The following is an 18157-nucleotide window of genomic DNA, read 5'->3' as shown; positions in this document are numbered from 1 at the left end:
GCCGTCAGCTGTAACCAGTGAGCCATTAGCCATGAATATAACTGCCGTGGCTACGCTAGCAGAAAAAGGGGGCAGCTAGCAAGAAGGTGGTGGCTGAGTCTGCAAGTGGCACAGTGAGGGTTGAGAATTGTGTTGCTCCTGGTTCCTGTGTCTCCAACCCAGCCGCCAGCGAGAGTATAGTGGTGTGACTCCCCTACCTATGGCTCTGTGGGTGTTCCTTTTTGGCCTCACCATGTCCTGTGTTCTTGTGTGGGGAGTGGGACCAGAGACCCCGCCTGACACCCTGCACGACACATGGCGAAGTTGGCAGGATCCCCTGCACGACACATGGCACAGCGAGCAGGGTACGGTGCAGGCCAAAGCTCTCCGAAGCGCGGTGGAGCGGTTTGTGCGTATGAACACTCAGTCTCAGGAAGACCAGGAGGAGCAGCTGCCCGAGAGCTGGATCCCATGGAGGGGTGGGAAGACGTGGACGGTTCCCCAACCAGCAGAGGACGGAGAAAGCGAGGGTCCTTGCAGCCCGGTGGGCTGGGAAGTGCTTGCTGAGGCAGCCCGGATGCAGGTCTTGTAGTCCCAGGAGGAAACGCTTGCTGAGTCCTCCGTGGGAGCTGAGGGTGAGGTCAAGGTCATCCCTCACCCCCAGGACAGCCCTGGCGAATGACTATGGACTATGGGGAATTGCCTTCCATCCCTAATTTAATGGACAGCTTGACTGTTTGGGAACATACCACCATGTAGTGGAACTGGCGGATGTTTGCTTTTGTGTCTTGACCGGCCACCATCGAGAATATGTAAGCACCTTGACTGTGAGCCGCTGTTGTTCCAGCACGGTACCCTGAGAGGCCCAGAGAGAGTGGCAGTGCCCTGAGAGCCCTGGCTGTGTCCAGGAAGTCTGGCTGTGTCCAGAGAGAGTGGCAGTGCCCTGAGAGCCCTGGCTGAGTCCAGGAAGTCTGGCTGTGTCCAGAGAGAGTGGCAGTGCCCTGAGAGGCCCTCATGTGCCCGGGGAGACTAGTGGTACCCTAAGAAGTCCAGGAAGTCTGGCTGTGCCCAGAAGTACTGGTGGTGCCCTGAGAAACTCTGGCTGTGCCCGGGAAGACTAGTGGTACCCTAAGAAGTCCAGGAAGTCTGGCTGTGCCCAGAAATACTGGTGGTGCCCTGAGAAACCCTGGCTGTGCCCGGGGAGACTAGTGGTACCCTAAGAAGTCCAGGAAGTCTGGCTGTGCCTAGAAGTACTGGTGGTGCCCTGAGAAACCCTGGCTGTGACCAGAGAGCTTGGCTGTGTCCAGGAAATAACCTTCACCTCCAGGCTCCTCGCACAGGGCCCCTCGCGAAAGACGATTGTCGCGTAGATTGTGAGGCAAGACCCTGTAGGGGTGGAGTGTGGGGACAGAGCCCCAAAAAGCAGTTTCCAGGCTCTCAGCCTCACATAGAAAGGTGCTGGCTCAGGTAGTAAATGGCCATCGACTGATCAAATGGCCATCAGCTGTGGCTAGTTGGCCGTCAGCTGTAACCAGTGAGCCATTAGCCATGAATATAACTGCCGTGGCTAGGCTAGCAGAAAAAGGGGGCTAGCAAGGAGATGGTGGCTGAGTCTGCAAGCGGCACAGTGAGGGTTGAGAATTGTGTTGCTCCTGGTTCCTGTGTCTCCAACCCAGCCGCCAGCGAGAGTATAGTGGTGTGACTCCCCTACCTATGGCTCTGTGGGTGTTCCTGTTTGGCCTCACCATGTCCTGTGTTCTTGTGTGGGGAGTGGGACCAGAGACCCCGCCTGACACCCTGCACGACACATGGCGAAGTTGTCAGGATCCCCTGCACTACACTTATGTAACTTTACTAACCATTATCACTCCAATAAACTTTAATTTAAAAAAAAACCCTACAAATAAAAAAGAGAACTATCATTAAAAAAAAAGTGCTTTCACAGAGCCAATAGATTTCTCAGGCATTTTTGGAAATCTTGTCTGGTAGCTCTGCAAATTAAACTCTTGTATTTTGAATTCTTAGACTTCCCTCTGGCAATGTTTGAGCTTCATATTGGGATGGAAGAAGAGGAAGAAAACACGCTTCACCTCAATTAAACTATTCCCTACACGTGCAAATCATCTCAGCTGATAGTTGAGAATGGGTTTCAAGTAACCACTAAAAATATTCATTGATGGAGCTAGCTGTTTTGTAGAACTTCTAAGCAGCTCCTGTTTTGATAAGGATCCACCCATCATCTTAGATGTACTGCCCTGTTTCCCCGAAAATAAGACCTAGCCGGACAGTCAGCTCTAATGCATCTTTTGGAGCAAAAATTAATATAAGATCCAGTCTTATATCAGACCCGGTATTATATTATGTTATGCAATATTATATTATATTATATTATACTATACTATACTATATTATATTATATCGAGTCTTATAGTAAAATAAGATCCAGTCTTCCATTAATTTTTGCTCCCAAAAAAACTCATTAGAGCTGATTGTCCAACTGGGTTTTACTTTGGGGAAAACACAGTACTTATGTATCTCTCAAGGGGGCCCCTTCATTTTTATGGGTTTTGTCTCAGTTTTCTATTTTGTATTGTTAACAATCTAAATTGTGATATAATCAAGTGTGCATTACTCTCTTTATGTCACTTTCTTTTTTGAAATAAGGTAACCATTTGCCTGTAGGCTCAAACATAGGGAAAGTTCCTTTTCCTCTCTGTAAAAATAGCTATCGTGTTTCCCCGAAAATAAGACCTTGCAGGACCATCAGTTCTGATACGTCTTTTGGAGCAAAAATTGATATAAGACCTGGTATTATATTTTTATATTATATTATATTATATTATATTATATTATATTATATTGTATTGTATTGTATTGTATTGTATTATATTATATTATATTATATTATATTATATTATATTATATTATATTATATTATTATAGACCTGGTTTTATAGTGAAATAAGACCGGGTATTATATTATATTGTGTTATGTTATTTTATGTTATGTTATGTTGTATTATATTAAAGTCCTGGTCTTATTACAGTAAAATAAGACCGGGTCTTACATTAATTTTTGCTCCAAAAGACACATTTAAGCTGATAGTCCCGCTAGGTCTTATTTTCAGGGAAACATGGTATGTAGATTTCAATGAGTTGTACATTCTCTTCCCACTTCAACATCATGTAGTTAGGCCTAGGGCACATTTTAATCTATCTTCTCTCTCTCATATACATATATATGTGTGTGTATATATATATATATATATATATATGTATTTGTAAAAGGGAGATAGCTAATATTTTGTGAGTTTAGACAAAGCTATGTCCCTGAGTTCTCAAGTAAGGAGATAGTTGATTTCAAGTTAGAATATGTTACAATAAAAACAGTGATTGTAAAAGCCTTTTTGACAATAGGCACCACTAAATATAATGCGTTAGGAAGTATATTGTATCTTTGTTTTAATATCCCTATATGAACAGTGTGTGAAAAGCATATAAGTATTTCCCATTTGCAATCTCATTTTGAATACCATTTTAGTTTTAAGGAGGAAGTTCAGAAATATAGGTAAAATCAAACCATTCACTGTTACTATGGTTATCGTCTATTTAATGGTAGCATTTGAAGAATATTTATCCTTGACATTTTCCAAATGAAGTTCAGTGAGTTGTGCACAGGGGAATACAAATGGATGTATTCATCCTGACTTGAAAAAAAGGCTCTAGCTTTGTTAAACATTCTTTTAAAACTTTATATTCTCAGCCAGGCATTCAAATCCAGTTTTGTGATTAAAAAAATAAATTCTATGTATAGGTTTTAGGCCTAAATATGGAATCATCATAAAAAGAAATTTAAGACATTAGGCATACATGTAACTTTGTTTTTTGTTTTGGAAAGTGATGGTAAATTAAGAAGCTGGATAATGAATGCTAGCTCTAGGTTTGAGTTTTAATTTGCTATGTACTATGAGGGTAATTTATCTCTTCCCCTACCATTTTCTTAATTAACAAATCATATTAGAAACATATGAGCAGTTTACCTCTTATGCAGTACTTTGGATTGTTGTGTAATAAATTGAGGACATACCGTTTTCTACTTTTCTTTATTAGGATATCATCCTTTGGGTGCTTTCCTGTCTACCAGTGAACAATAAATACTGCTAGCTCCAGATGGTGAGAAATTGAGTACCTTGCGGGTGCCATTCACCTAACACAGCAGAAAGGAGGAATTAGATACATTCATTGGAATTATAGTGGTGACAAGCAATAGGGATGTCAGTGGAGACAACCTTTGACTTCCTTTCAGCAGATTGAGTGTTGATTCCTAATTCAATGTGATTAAAACTCTAATAACACGCGTTCTGAATTGCTCTCTTTGTAGTTTTATTGCTTATGCAGGTGGAGAAAATGTTGACAGATGAATCTACTCCAGGGAGCCCAAAGGTGTAGTCTTTCAATGTGTTATATTAACATAATAGCTTTCTTTTTAAACAGCCTTATTGAGGTATAATTGATTGCACATATTTAATGTATATATTTGATGAGTTTGGATATATGCAAATACCTGTTACATCTTTACCACAATCAAAGTAATAGACATATCCATCACCTCCAAAGGTTTTGTGTCCTATTTTTTTGTGTCTGGTAAGAGATCTCAATATAAAATTTTAAAGGTACAATACATTATTACTAATTCCGTAAAATGCAATGTGGCAAACAGACACACAGAATGGGTGACTTATTGAATGATGTCCAAAAAAAAATTTTTTTTAAAAGGTGGGCAGTGGGGAGAATGAAGGAGGTGATGTAGTAAGAAGACAAGGAATAACCATAAGCAAAAGCCAACACCAAACAGAAGATGAGGTGAAAACAAGTCTTTCAAAGACGATAGCAACTTTGTTTTAATCCACTGTTGCTTCAGTTGGCTGTATGGCTAATCGGCTAGTTAGCTTTAACCAAATTAATTTAAAAAATTTCTAAAATAGTGTTGTAGCCTCGAAGAAGCAATTAAATAATAGCATTTGTAAACTGTAAAGAGGGATGTTATATTATTTTGGTATTTAAGCATGCTGCTACTTTTGGGCCATTAAAACATAGCAAAACAATAATTTTAAAGCCAAATTTATCGAGGCATTAGTTATATCCAGTAAGCATTCACCTTTTTCAGGTGTACAGTTCTATGAGTTTTAAGAACCATGCAGTCCACTTTTAGGACAGTCCCATCACAACAAAAGCTTCCCTCGTGTCTCTTTGTTGTCAAGCCTCTCTTTCTACTCCCAGTCCCTGGCAGTCACTGATCTATCTGTATTCCTGTAAGTTCACCTTTTCCAAAATGTAAAATGAATGGAATCACACATTATAGAGTCCCTTGTATCTGGCTTTTTTCATTTAGCATAGTGACCCTTCCATTCATCCCTGTTGTTGCATGCATAATTGCTTTTGGGGATCAACTAATATACGTACCTTATCAGTGAATTGGAAAAAAATAGAGAAAAATATGAAGAAAAATCACCAGTAATCCTACTGCACAGATCATCATCACATTAACTGCTTTTTTTAAAAATAATTTTTTTAACTTTTCAATTACAGTTGACATACAATATTATTATTAGTTTCAGGTGTACAACATAGTGATTAAACATTTACAAAGTGATCACCCCGATACATCTAGTGCCCATCTGAGACCATACATAGTTATTACAATATTATTGACTATATTCCTTATGCTGTATGTTATATCCCTGTGACTAATTTGTAACTACCAATTTGTACTTCTTCATCCCTTCCCCCTGTTCTCCCACTTCCAACCCCTCTCCCATCTGGCAACCATCAAAATGTTCTCTGTTGTCTATGAGTTTCTGTTTTGTTTTTTCATTTATTTTATTTCTTAGATTCCACATATAAGTGAAATCATATAGAATTTGTCTTCCTCTGTCTGACTTATTTCACTCTGCATAATACCCTCTAGGTCCATCCATGTTGTTGCAGATGACAAGATTTCATTTTGTTTTTAATACTTTTTAAACTTACTTCCTGGCTTTTCTTTATACATATATCATTTTACACACACATACACACACACGCACACACATATCCTTTGACTTTCTAATATATGTAGTTGCATACATTTTCTAATAACATGAATATTAAAATAAATTATTTCTCATGTCATTACAGTCTTTGTGAGTCTAATTTTGTGGGCTGCAAATGCTATATTATATGTCAGTTATTTAGCCATACCTATTTTAGATATTTTGTGATTGTTTCCAGTTTCTTACTATCATAACACAACAGTGGACATTTTGGTGTATAATGCTTTTGAGAAGTAGAAATCTTCGATGTCAGCTGATCACAGATTTTGCAGTCTGAATATGAAAGAGGGACTCCGGTGTAATTGTGATGAATGCAAAACAAGGTAAATTGTATTAACAGAAAAAGCAGTTTGATAATAAGGGATACATACTAGAGAAGCAGTAATATAGTATAAAGCCAACTCCAAAAACTGCAAAATAAATAAACAAACAAACAAACAAATAAATAAATGCAGTGTACAGTTATAACTTCCCTTCATTGAATATGTTGTATTAAGCATTTGATCTGTATTATCTCATTTAACTCTTACAACAATCTTATGAGGTAATGTGCTTGGTATAATGCCCCTCTCATCCCTGGAACCTGTGAAAATGTTGCTATCCATGGCAAAAGAGATTTCGTTGATGTAATTAAGTAAGAGACCTTAATATAGGGAGATTATTCTGGATTATCCTTGTGGTCCCAGTCTAACCAACATTGGCTTTTAAAAGCAGAGACACTTCTTTTGCTAGAATAAGAGATATTGCAGACAGAAAAGTTAGAGGGATCCGAAGCGCAAGAAGGACTCAGTGCACTCTTGTTGGCTTTGAGGACCGAAGGAGTAATGTGCCAAGAAATGCAAGTGGTGATAAGGAGCTGAGAGAGGATCCCAGGTGATGGCCAACAAAGAAGCAGGGAGCCTAAGTTCTACAACCACACAGAACTGAATCCTGCCAGTCAATAATCTAAAGCAGCTGAGAAGTAAATTCTTGTCCAGAGACTCCAGGTAAGGGTCCAGGCTGGCTGATACCCTGTTTCCCTGAAAATAAGACCTAGCTAGACCATCACCTCTAATGCGTCTTTTGGAGCAAACATTAATATAAGACCAGGGCTTATATTAATGTTTGCTCCAAAAGACGCATTAAACCGTTTAAAATGTACTGTTGACGAATGTATTTATCCATTTAACCACCATGGCAATCAAGCTATAGAATATCACAGATGTTCCATAGTATCTCTTTGTATTAAATTTACAAGCCAATTCTTATTCCCTCCCAAACCCAGGGAGCCGCTGATATACTTTTAGTCACCATTGATTAGTTTCTTCCTATTCTAGGATTTTATATACGTGAATTAAAACAAGATGTAACATTTTGTGTTTGACTTCTTTCAGAATAAGCATGTTTTTTGGATAAATCAGTTGTTCATGCCTTTTTATAGACTTTTGTGTTATATCAAATTTGGGACCATTATGAATAAAGCTATTGGAAACATAAAAAATGAATAAAGCTATTGGAAAAAAAAAAACAAAAGACGCATTAGAGCTGATTGTCCGACTAGGTCTTATTTTTGGGGAAACACGGTACCTTGATTTTGGCCTTGTGAGATCTACTACAGCAAACAAACCAGTCAAGCCCACCTGGACTTCAGGCTTCGAGAACTGTGAGGTTAAAAGTTTGTGTTCTTTTAGTCTGCTAAGTGTGTAGTACTAAAAAAGTGATATAACCATCCATTCTTCCCTCTTCCCAGACCCTGGCAATCACCATCCCTCCTCTTGAAAGTTTTGGAATAGTTTGAGAAAAACAGGTGTTAATTTTTCTTTGAATGTTTGGTAAAATTCATCTGTGAAGCCCTCCAGTCCAGAACTTTTGTTTGTTGGGAGTCTTTTCATTACTGATTCCATTTTGTTAGTAGTAATCGGTCTGCTCATATTTTCTGTTTCTTCTTGATTCAGTCTTGGCAGATAGTATGTCTATGAATTTATCCATTACTTCCAGATTGCCCGATTGGCTGGCATATAATTGTTCATAGTATTTTCTTACAATCTTTTATATGCGTGCAGTGTCTGTTGTCACTTCTGCCCTTTAATTTCTGATTTTATTTATTTGGGTCCTCTCCCTTTTTTCTTGATGAGGCTGTTTAATGGTATATGAATTTTGTTTACATTTTCAAAGAACCAGGTCTTGGTTTCATCAAACTTTTGTATTGTTTTTTTACACTCTATTTTATTGTAATTTCCACTTGATCTTTATTATTTCCTTTCTTCTATTCATTTTCAGTTTTTTTGTTTATAAAAATGGACATTTGAATGTAATAATATGGTATCTCTGGAAATCAGATTCTTTCCCTTTCACAGGGTTTGCTTTTTATTGTTATTTGTTTTGTTTTTCATTTTTACAGGCTGTATCTGTGCCAAGGGTCAGCCTTAGATGTAAACTTACAGTCTTCCTCGGTATTTTCTGAGCTTGTGCCTGTCCTTGGGCATGCACAGTTACTTTTTAATTTTTCCTGTATATGCACTTGCTTTTGAATGGCCTCGTCTTTAATATCTGGCTCCCAAAGGGGAAAAAGAGGAAAATAAAGGGATGAGGGGAAAAGGGCACTAACTCTTTAAATCTCTGGGAAGTCAGTTCTGCCACAGGGGAAAACGCTTGCAACAATGGTGGGAGGTGCAACAATTGCCACCCTCCTCTTTGTCTGCACCTCTGCTATCAGAAGCAGCAATCATTGATCAGAGCACATATCCATGCTATTTGGAGGACAGGGTCCTTTTTGCCCACCCTGGCTCCCACAAGCTGTGTGTGGATTGCTCCAGGAACATGTACACAGCTGTCTGCCACGGGGCTGGGGTTAGGGCATGAGTAGCTGCTATGGTACTGAGAGGTGATATTGACCAAAATAACCACCATTTATCATCCAAGTCCGTCCCTGAAATTTGCAAGACTTCACTCCAGAATTCAAAATAGTTATATAAGATAGATTCTGAGATGAGGGTAAGGGGGATCAAATATATGATGATGGAAGGGGAACTGACTCTGGGTGGTGAACACACAGTGTAATTTATGGATGATGTGATACAGAATTGCACACCTGAAATCTATGTAATTTTACTAACAATTGTCACCCCAATAAAGTTAAAAAATAAAATTAAAAAAAAAAATAGATTCTGCCAGTATAATTGTTGTCGAGGTGAGAAGACAGATTCCTGCTGATTTCTATTCTGTCATATTCCCATAATCCCCTCTTAGATTGTTATTTTTTTAATATTTTGCTACCTTGCCTCGTTGAAGTTTTAGTTGCTTTATTTTCAATATGATCCTGTTTTTTAAAGCCTTTAAGGCTAAATAAGAGATCCCAATTTCTAGTTTGGCAATATCTCTCCTCTTTTGAAATATAGTACTCCCATTATTTTCTGTTTCTAATATTTCATAATTTTTGTTTTCTCTTAAACCAGAATGATTTAGAAGGGCAGCTGTGTGAATACATACATGTGCATTGAATTCTAGTTTATTTGACTCAATTTTCAAATATGTTGATTTTTCTTGGCTGCCTCTTTGGTATTATTTTATAATTTTATTTAATTGTGTTCAGTGTATATGAAAGATAACTATGGCCTAACACAGGGTCAGTTTTGGTGACTGTTTCATGTTTGTTTAAAATTTTGGGAGCACAAAATTTTCTTTATAAATTTAAAATTGTAATTAAGTTATTCAGATTTTCTACATGTTTTCAATACTTCATTAGTTGGTTTCTTAGAATGGTGTTTTAAAAATTCCCACTATGATTATTGCTTTCTCAATTTTTCACATTGTGTTTCTATTAGATTTTGCTATATCTGTTTCAAAGCTATGATGTTATGTGGATGAAGATTTATGATATCTATCTTTTGGTAGGTTTTTAAAAGTTATTCAATATATTTGAAGTATTTCAGTTGCTTTAAATGATCTTACCTTGAATTTGTTTTGCCTAATATTAATATGGCCACATGAATTTTCCTTGTGTTATAAAAGTCATAGTTTAATTTTAATTTCTTAATCCAATCTGTCTCCATATTTTAATAGATAAATTTAATATTAAGTTATTCTGATTATTTATACTCTTGGATATGTTCTTGTCAACTTGTTTATGTTTGCTTGTTATGATGCTTTCAATTTGTTTAATTTATCCAGTTTAAAGCCCCTATTTGGTTTCATGTTTTCTTGTTACTTTCCTTTTGTCCTATGGCTTGGAAATCGTATTTATGTTTATATTCTTGGAGTAGTTATCCTTAAACTTTAATATACATACATGACATATTTTTTCTTGTGTCTATGTTTATTTACTATTTCCTCCCTCTACAAAGCTAAGAACCTTTATATATACTTTACTCCCTTTCATTTCTTCCTCTTTTCCTGCTACATCCTATATTGATAATATTTGATAGTTTAGTTTGAGATTGTTATTATTATTTTAAAATCAGTACTTATTTAGATGTAGTACAAATCTATTAGTTTCTGGTTTCTTTGCTCACCACTGCTTCTTCATTCCTACTTCCTTCGACTAGATTAATCTTCCTTTTGCTCTATCATTTATTTCAGGGAGGACCTATGAGTTGTTAAATTAAGACTTGCATTTCTGAAAATATTATTATTTTACTTCAATATTTGAATAACTGATTGGCTGCATATAAACTTTTTTCAGTTTTATTTCTTAAAAGATATTGAATGTTTTCCTCACTATGTTCTTGACAGATTGTCAAGGAGAAATATAAAGTCAAAAATAGTTTTATTATTTGTAGATAATTATTTGTTCCTCTGAAAATTTTATGGTTATCTTTTGACTCTTGTGTTCCAAGTTATCACTGCTATGGGAAGGTTTGTGGCACATTTTCATTCATCTACTTGGCACCATATGGCTCTTTCGTTTATCATGTCTTTCTTCAGTTTGGAGAAGTTTTGTTATTATTTAGAATAATTGTTTCTCTTTATTTCTGTTTCTCCCAATATATTCAAATCTCTCTTGGAATTGTGTAGTCAATTTAGAAATTCTGGGTCTGTACTGTACGTCTTATGTTTTTCTCTTATTCTCTGGTATATACCACTTCGAAACGTAGGGCAACCCTGTGGTATTTCCTATCCTTTTTCAATTTTTTGTAACGGTTTTTATGCACTCACTTTGAGCTATCATTTCCTTTCCTTTTTTTTTTTTTATGTCCTAGGGTCTTAATGATTAGGGGAGTGGTGCTGCAATGTGTGCAAAAGTGGGAGGATAAGGAAAGAAAAGAAGCAAGTGAGTGGTGGTGCTATTAGATTAGACAAGGCCAATTTGAATCGAGGAAAAAAAGTCATTTTAAAGAAGTGAAGTTTTTACACGGTTACACAAGCAGTAACATTGAGTGGCACATTAAATTAAAAAAAAAAAAAAAGCCCCGTAGCCACAAATCTGATAACCCTAGGATTCCACAGAAACCCTTATGAGAAATACTGTCTTGCAATTAAATAGTCCAACCTCTCCTCCCCTCCCCACCTTAAAACAGGTTTTGAGTGAGATTCTTTCTACTAAAAAGCCCAAGATTTTTTTTGTGTGCATCTACTGAAAACACAGTACAGCAGTTATCCTTTGATGTAGAGCTGGTCTTGTCTACCTCCCAAGGCATTTGCATATCATTTCCTTTTCAATTCAATCCCATCTGCCTTCTCTCCATATGCTATTCATTACTTCACTGAAGTAAAACTGAGGCACTGAGAATTGGGGTATCATATTCACAAAAAAAACAACAAAAGAAAAAGAAAAAAAGTAATTTAAAGGGGCCGGCCCGGTGGCTCAGGCAGTTAGAGCTCCATGATACTAACTCTGAAGGCTGCCGGTTCGATTCCCACATGGGCCAGTGGGCTCTCAACCACAAGGCTGCCAGTTCAATTCCTCGAGTCCCGCAAGGGATGGTGGGCAGCGCCCCCTGCAACTAAGATTGAACATGGCACCTAGAGCTGAGCTGCCTCCCGGATGGCTCAGTTGGCTGGAGAGTGTCCTCTCAACCACAAGGTTCCCGATTCGACTCCCGCAAGGGATGGTGGGTTGCGTCCCCTGCAACTAGCAACGGCAACTGGATCTGGAGCTGAGCTGCGCCCTCCACAACTAAGACTGAAAGGACAACAACTTGAAGCTGAACGGCACCCTCCACAGCTAAGATTGAAAGGACAACAACTTGACTTGGTAAAAAAGTCCTGGAAGTACACACTGTTCCCCCAATAAAAAGCCTGTTCCCCATCCCCAGTAAAATCTTTAGAAAAAAAACTTGCACATGGATGTTCACAGAAGCATTATTCATTAAAAAAAAAAAAGTAATTTAAAAACTCACACAGGTTTTAAGTAGCAGAACTGGATTTTGTATCTAGGCAGTCTGGCTCCAAAATCACACTTTTAACCTTTAAGCCATACTGCCTCTTCTGCCTGTAGTTTCTTTCCATTAAATTCCCCATTTAAAAAAATTGCTACCTTCATAAGAAATAGTATTGCCATTAAAATAAAATAGCACCATGGTAATACAGCTAAGATGAATATCTAGGTCTTTTTTCCCTGGGGTGTTACTGTCTATTCATAGAAATATTTTTGTTTTTCTCTGAATTATTACTGTAAATTCTTGCCTTGGGTCTTTTTCTTCTTTTAAACCATAATAATGAACAGAAAGCTCATCTCAGTTCGTTATCTATTAAACAATATCAGCATATTTGGGCCTTTAGTGTTTTTAGAAATGAAAATAAATTGTTTCAATATGTAATTCATTAAATTGAGTTAAACTAAAGACAGTTACATCCTAAGAAAACAAAAGGGTTTGTTTCAAATTTAAATATTTAGAAAATCTAAAGCACATACATTAGAAAACTGTTAGAAATCCAAGACAAACTCTGTTTCCCATGATCGATTTTTCTCCCTCTGAATCTTACTCTCACAGATATGTCAGAAGTGTTCGTGCCTAAAGAAAGGCATTGGAGAGCAAATGAATTTTCAGAGGACTTTCATTTGAAAACTTTGAAAAATACCTGCAAAATCACCACCAAGTTAGTTTACTTTGGGCATTTATTTCTGTGTGCTTCCCATAAAATTCAGTATAATTGCGAGCTACTCTTTTAAAATAGGAAGGTATTGAAGAACCACATTTCTTAATCTGTGCAATTTTCTCATAACAGTGTACTCCAGACAATAAGGTATAGCAGGGGCATTCTATAACGTATTACAGGAAAATAAAAATGCTAATGTTAACCCCAATTCTTCCATTTAAGTCTCTGACCTCATAAGCTATGCCCTTTTAACTGTGGAGAGGGGACCACATTTTGCTCAGTACCTTCAACATAGCATGTGCTCAAAAACAATATTTTCCAATGCTTTGCATTTCATTGATGAATTCTTCCTTGGTATGACATCCAATCCGAAATGTCATTACTGCATAATATGGAGTGATTAGAAAGCCCAGAGATACTGCCTAATCCTTAACACAAAAAGGCAGATCTATAGCCATCCTACTCTAGTCCTTCTCTTGAAACAGTCTTGATGGAGGCAAGGAGAGTGACACTGGCCTGTAACTCTGTTGGCTTAATGTGACTAGCAATTTTTGTTGTGATCCTGACTACCTTCTACCTAAGTTGTTTAACCTCTTGGTCTTAAAGTTTTCTTTGTTTTCAAGGGGAAGAACTGTTCCAGGGACTTAAAGGGTTTCTGGTGAGCTGGAAACTAAACAGGAAAAGCAGAACCAAGATATCTTTAGGACTGGCCTCTTAGCACTGTGCATTTCAGATCACCATTTAAAAAATGAAAGAAACATCAAATCTGATGGAGAAATTATAAATAATAGGAAATAAGGGACTCAAAAATAAAATACATGAGGTTAGACAATCAAGTTTGCGAACTTGTTGCAACGATGCTCGAAGCTTTTTTGATATCAGACGGATTATTCATTATGAATTTGTACCAACTGGACAAACAGTTAACCAAGTTTACTATTTGGAAGTGCTGAAAAGGCTGCATGAGAAAGTTAAACATCCTGAACTTTTCGCCAACAATTCATGACTCTTGCATGATGACAATGCACCAGCTCACACGGCACTGTCTGTGAAGGAGTTTGTAGCCAGTAAACAAATAACTATATTGGAATTCCCTCCCTACTCACCTGACCTGGACCCCAATGACTTCTTTCTTTACCTGAAGATAAAGGAACTATTGAAAGGAAGACATTTTGATGACATTCAAGACATCAAGTGTAATACGACGACAGCTCTGATGGCCATTCCAGAAAAAAAGTTCCAAAATTGCTTTGAAGGGTGGACTAGGCACAGGCATTGGTACATAGCTTCCCAAGGGGAGTACTTCAAAGGTGACCCTTCAAAGGTGATATTCAGCAATGAGGTATATAGCACTTTTTCTAGGATGAGTTCGCGAACTTAATTGTCAGACCTCATATAGAAGGACAGGTCCACTATAGTAGAACTCTAGTTAAGCCCAGCAAGTCTCTTTTTTATCGTAAAAGTTAGGAAAATTCTCCTAAGGGACAAAATTAAAAAGTCAGCTCTTCACTCAATGGAATTTAATTGGCTAGACAAGGCCAATTCAAACTTCAGACTAGAAGAAGATGAGTTAGATGTTTGTAGGGTAGAAGCAGAAAATCTCACTCAACTGACGGTGCTATTCAATCCTTGTCTTCTTTATTTTGAACCCCTCTACCTTGACTGAATTGGTCTCCAGACTTCCGGTTCCTCATCTCTCTCCCATTTGTTTCCTCAAGTCTTTGTATGCAGCCCAGGACTGAAGATAAATAATCAACTCCTTGGAGTGTATCTCATTGGTTTGGGCGATTGTTCATATATACTAACTATGCCTTGTGTGAGGTCCTCTGTTCAGTATGTCTGCCTTTTCTGTCTGTCTTTTCTGGCCATCCAAATATTCTTCAGATTTCACCTATGTTCTTCATTTTAACCTGATAGCTGGAGTCATGACCCATGCTTTTTTTTTTCCCTCCAACATCCAGAGTAATTTGCCTTCTCAAATTGAATTTTGAATCTTGATCCCTAATCTTGCACACTGCTAAATCCATGTCACTTAGGTATGCACCTCCTACATCCTGCCCCCCTGCTTGCCATCTCTCAGGCCTGCTCATAAACCTGTACTGACTTTGAATAGATTTTTTTAATACCTTTTCATTTATGACAAATAATATTATTTCATGAGAAACGAAAATAAGTGCTTAAAAATCTCTACCTACCAAAAATATATCATATCGGAAGTTCATAGTCATAGAATTATTGAATTTTTAAAATTTCATGTAGGGTTAGGACTCAATCAACTTCAGTTTCTCATCTAAAGCTAAATGACCTCCTGTTTTATCCCTAATAGACAGTTATTTAAACCACTTGGTTGCAAGTGAAAGACATCCAACTAAAACTGACCTAGTAGGGAAATTTACTATAAGAAGAGTGGAGAATTTCATGGGAGTCAAAAGAAGGACTAAAACTGGGCCTAAGGAAGAAATGGTCTCAAATACCACCCAGGTTCAATAACTTTGATTTTTCACTGCTTGTTGGTTTCATTCTTTCTCCACATGGCAGAATACATTACTGCTTACAATTCCTGAGTTTTATAGAAACCTGCTCAAGAGAGACTGACTTGATTATTTGGTTTCTAAGTCCAAATGTCACACAAAGGCTCATCTTGGACCAATTGTTTGTGGACATTGAGGGTAGGGTTTTGTTGTTTCAAATGATTGCTCTTTCAGTCTCCATGTTTATAGGCAGGAAGTTCCTAGGAAAGATGGTGATACATAGAGTGATACACATATATATATATATATATATATATATATATATATATATATATATATGAGTGATACTCATATATATATATATGAGTGATACATATATATATAGATATATATAGATAAATATATAGATAAATAGATATAGATATAGATACAATATACACACACACAGCATGTCCTTGAATAACTTCATTTAGTTCAACAATCTGTATAATATTGATGAAATGCTGTACGAACTTAACTCTTGTTTATATCAATTAGCTTATGGTAAAATTAGTTTTGTTATACGGAGGGTGCCAAAAAAATGTATACACATTTTAAGAAAGGAAAGGACTATTAAAATTGTAATTCTCACTATATGCCGACAATAAAAGATGAATACAAGTCACGTTTGACTTCTGCAATGACAAGAGGTGCTCAAAGTAGTTACCATCAGCGTCCAGACACTTCTCATTACGGCGAACTACTGCTTGAGCAACATTGACCAAAGTGTCCACTTGTATACATTTTTTTAGCACGCCCGGTACATCATTTTGCCACAGTTCCAAGAACCTATTGACAATGTTAAGTGAGGACTTAAGTGTGTGTGTGTGTGTGTGTGTGTGTGTGTATACACATATACATATATATATGAATGTATACACCGTGTTTCCCCGAAAATAAGACCTAGTCAGAAAATAAGCCCTCGCATGATTTTTCAGGATGACATCCCCTGAACATAAGCCCTAATGCGTCTTTTGGAGCAAACCTTAATATAAGACCTGGTCTTATTTTCGGGGAAACATGGTATATACTGGGGTGCCAAAAAAATGTATACAAGTGGATACTTTGGTCAGCGTTGCTCAAGCAGTAGTTCGCCATAATCAGAAATCTCTGGTCCCTGATGGTAACCACTTTGAGTACCTCTTGTAATTGTGGAAGTCAGACGTGACTTGAGTTCATCTTTTGTTGTTGGTATATATTGAACATTACAATTTTAATAGTCTTTTCCTTTCTTAAAATGTGTATACATTTTTGGGCACCCTCAGTACATATGTGAAGCCCTTAAATGCTTATGCACAACTTTCACAAATCTTTTCATTCCAACCTCATGATTCCATCAAGCATAGATATACATATGAAGCTCAAGTTAAGTGAATTGTGCAAAGTCTCATCCTTTCCAATATAATAAATGAGGTAACTTAAAGCCAGAATTTTATTTTTCAAAGATTTTTAATAAAAATGTAGCTAACATACAATATTACATTAGTTTCACGGGTACACCATAGTTATTCAACATTTATATACCTAAATAAATGATCATGATAAATCCACCAACCTTCTGACGCCATACCTTGCTATCACAATATTATTGACTGTATTCCCTATTTTGTACATGACATCCCCATGACTTACTTGTTTTATACCTGGAAATCTGGACCACTTATTACTCTTCACCTTTTCCACCATTTTTCAATTTTTCAATTACAGTTGACAGTCAATGTTATTTTATATTAATGTCAGGTGTACAGCATAATAGTTAGACATTTATATAATTTAGGAAGTAACCCCCTGACTAGTCTAGTACCCACCAAGCACTATCATAGTTATTACAATATCATTGACTGTATTCCCTATGCTTTACTTTACATCCCCATGACTGTTTTGTAACTACCAATTTGTACTTCTTAATCCCGTCCCCTTTTTTTTACCCTGCCCCCAAACCCCCTCCCATCTATCACCCCAACAAATCTAGTATCCATCTGACACCACACATAGTTATTACAGTATTATTGATTATATTCATTAAGCTATACTCTACATCCTCATAACTACTTTGTAACAACTAATTTGTACTTCTTAATCCCTTGCTTTTTTTGCACCCACACCCCAACCCCTTTCCCATTTGGCAACCATCAAAATGTTTTCTGTATCTATGAGTTTGTTTCTGTTTTGTTCATTCATTTTGTTCTTTAGAGTCCACATGTAAGTGACATCGCATTGCATCTGTCTTTCTCTGTCTGACACTCAACTCAGCACAATACCCCCCAGGTCCATCCATGCTGCCGCAGATGGCAAGAACCCATTCCCTTCCAGGGCAGAGCAATATTACATTGTATATATGACCACCTCCTCTTTCTCCATTCTACCATCGACGGACACCCAGGCTGCCTCACATCTTGGGCATTGTAAACAATGCTGCAGTGAACATGTGGATGCACATGTTCCCTTGCAGTAACATATTGGGTATCTTTGGATAAATACCCCGAAATGGGATTACTGGGTCTTTCTTTGTCTCTTGTTGTATAACCTTTGTTTTAAAGACTATTTTGTCTTCTACAG

Source organism: Rhinolophus ferrumequinum, chromosome X (assembly GCF_004115265.2).
Source record: "Rhinolophus ferrumequinum isolate MPI-CBG mRhiFer1 chromosome X, mRhiFer1_v1.p, whole genome shotgun sequence".
Lineage (NCBI taxonomy): Eukaryota > Metazoa > Chordata > Mammalia > Chiroptera > Rhinolophidae > Rhinolophus > Rhinolophus ferrumequinum.
This window is presented reverse-complemented; position numbering follows the sequence as displayed.